The sequence below is a fragment of the Marmota flaviventris genome, chromosome 12 (assembly GCF_047511675.1).
Source record: "Marmota flaviventris isolate mMarFla1 chromosome 12, mMarFla1.hap1, whole genome shotgun sequence".
Classification (NCBI taxonomy): Eukaryota; Metazoa; Chordata; class Mammalia; order Rodentia; family Sciuridae; genus Marmota; species Marmota flaviventris.
The window spans coordinates 22,948,954-22,951,762 of NC_092509.1; the positions used below are offsets into that span (position 1 = coordinate 22,948,954).

General features: G+C 34.0%; 1 pseudogene; it reads left to right on the top strand.

Annotated features, from left to right (window-relative positions):
• The first annotated feature begins 475 nt into the window (after positions 1-475).
• On the top strand, positions 476-1,053 carry LOC114100214 (ras-related protein Rap-1b-like; annotated as a pseudogene).
• Positions 1,054-2,809: the final 1,756 nt, after the last annotated feature.

The following is a 2,809-nucleotide window of genomic DNA, read 5'->3' on the forward strand; positions in this document are numbered from 1 at the left end:
CGAAGTCAGTAGCATTGATCCTGTGTGTTGCTTTTTATTCTTAATTTCATTAATTTCAACTCTTCTACTATTAATAATTTCCTATCTTCTACTTAGTTTGAATTAGTTTGTTCTTCCTCTTCTAAGGCATTGAGTTAGACCATTAGATTATTTATTTGGGGGTTTTCTATTATTTTTTTTTTAATGTAGGTCTTTAATACTATACATTTTCCTCTTAGAACTGCCTTCATACTATCCCAAAGATTGTAATATATTGCATCTCTGTTTTCATTTGTCTCTAAGAAATTCTTGACTTCTTCTCTCATTTCTTCTATGATCATTCTTCATGTAAAAAATTGTTGTTCAGAAACCAGCTGGAGTGGCAGGGGTTACCACTGTGGTACCCAGAGCAGCAACCTGGGGGGAATATGGGATGATACTGTCTGTGAGAAGTAAGCAACAGTTATAAAAAGTACTTTTCTGACAAATTTGAAACATGCCTGAATATAAACTAGTTGTTCTTGGTTCAGAAGGGGTTGGAATGTCTGCTCTGCCTGTTCAATGTGTTCAATGAATTTTTGCTGAAAAATATCCTATGAGAAAAGATTCTTACAGAAAGCAAGTTGAAATAGATGCACAACAATGTATTCTTGTAATCTTGGATACTGCAGGAACCAAATAATTCACAGCAAGCAATTTGTACATGAAAAATAGACAGGCTTTGCTTTAGTTTATTCCATCATAGCAAAGTCCACCTTTAATGATTTATAAGATCTAAGAAAACAGATTCTTACGTTAAAGAAACTGATGACATTCCCATGATTCTGGTTAGTAATAAGTGTGACTTGGAAGATGAAAGTAGGAAAGGAACAAGGTCAAAATCTATCAAGACAGTGGATCAACTGTGCATTCTTAGAATCTTCTGCAAAATAAAAAATAAATGTTAATGAAATATTTTATGACCTAGTGCAGCAAATTAAAAGAAAGACTCCAGTGCCTGGGGAAGCCCACAAAAAGTCATGATGTCAGCTGCTTCCATCTAATAAATGCATTGTAGCTCTGAGTCAAGTATGAAGAACTGTTGCCCAAGTCAAAAGCACCAGCATTTCAACTTTGTTAAACCTACTGACATCTTTTTTTTAATTGATTTTATTTTTTTAAATACACGACAGCAGAATGCATTACAATTCTTATTACACATATAGAGTACAATTTTCCATATCTTTGTATATAAAGTATGTTAATGCCAATTCATGCCTTTATACATGTACTTTTCTTGCATTACAATTCTTATTACACATGCACACCACAATTTTTTATATCTCTGTATATAAGGTATGTTGACACCCAATTCGAGTTTTCATACATGCACTTTGGATAATGGGGTCCATCACATTCCACCATCCTTGCTAATCTCCTGCCCCCTCCCACCCCTCTTCCCTATCTAGAATTCATCTAATCCTCCCATGCTCCCCCTCCCTACCCCACTATGAGTCAGCCTCCTTATATCAGAGAAAACATTTGCCATTTGTTTTTTTGGGATTGGCTAATTTGGGGCTGGGATTGTGGTTCAGTGGTAAAGCACTCACCTAGCACACGTGAGGCATTGGGTTTGATCCTCGGCACCACATAAAAATAAAATAAAGGTTATTGCATACACCTACAATTAAAACAAATACTAAACAAACAAACAACAACAAACAAAAAACCTACCGACATCCTAAATGGACTTTCTATGGTGGTACCCTTTAAGAGATGGATGAAAGCTACTCTATCAGTTTGCACATTGTAATCACTTTTCAGTATCGCAAGAGAGATTTTTACTTATATAATAATCCTAGTGTACGCAGTTGGTAAAACCAGAGGCTATATCCAGTATTACTGCTAAGAAACATTGTGCATCCAAAAATGCTGTGCATGTATGAAAATGTTGTACTGTATATTTTAACAAACCCCATACTTTGTATTGGAGAGTACAATAGTATAAATTGGAGAGTACAATAGTATAAATTATGAAAGCACCACTATTTTAGCATAATCAAAGAAAGTCCTAATACTTCCTATATAGACTACTCCAAATAACTTTGCTTCTTTGATACTTACACTTTATTATGATTTTTGTTTTAAATTCAAGATCATTATCATTGTATTATACAAAATAAGCACTAAAATTAACACAGCTACATAGTTTTTTTGTTTGTTTGTTTTTCAGAAACCTGTGGAGACAGTGATCTTGTCTTTAAAATAGTCCTTTTCATATCTAAGATTAACCTCTATCTGGAAGGAAATGTCTAGAGTTTTCAAATCTCTTTATTATGTGTTTTCTTTCTTGTTTATATAGGGAACAATGTTTGTAGTTGTGTGTACAGTGGGGGCCTACAACAAAAAGTCTATATTTTCAAACATTTCTTTAATGACAACAACTTTTGTAAATAATTTTCAGTCCTCTGCAGCTGTAGATTCTTACTGTGAATCCCTTGCCTACTCATGCATAATTGTATTTGCAATACCAAATATACAGGCTTAGTATTTTTGCCTGTAGGTGATTGTTTCACAAGTGTAACATTTTGGTTGAGATGTTAAATGATGGATGAGCACTGTGGATGTGAATGTGAGAGGTAATTTTAATCATATGTAATCAGTGATAAGGCCTAATTTGCTATAACTATTGCTGTTTTATTTAACAATGCCTTCCTGCTTTGTATGCATTAATATTTGGGCATAAAGATCATGTGCCTATCCAACAGGGAGCCACAGTATTGGCCAACCTGATGTTACAACTATTTTGGATGGCCAAATATATACTAAAAGCCTTATTTGAAGTGGCATA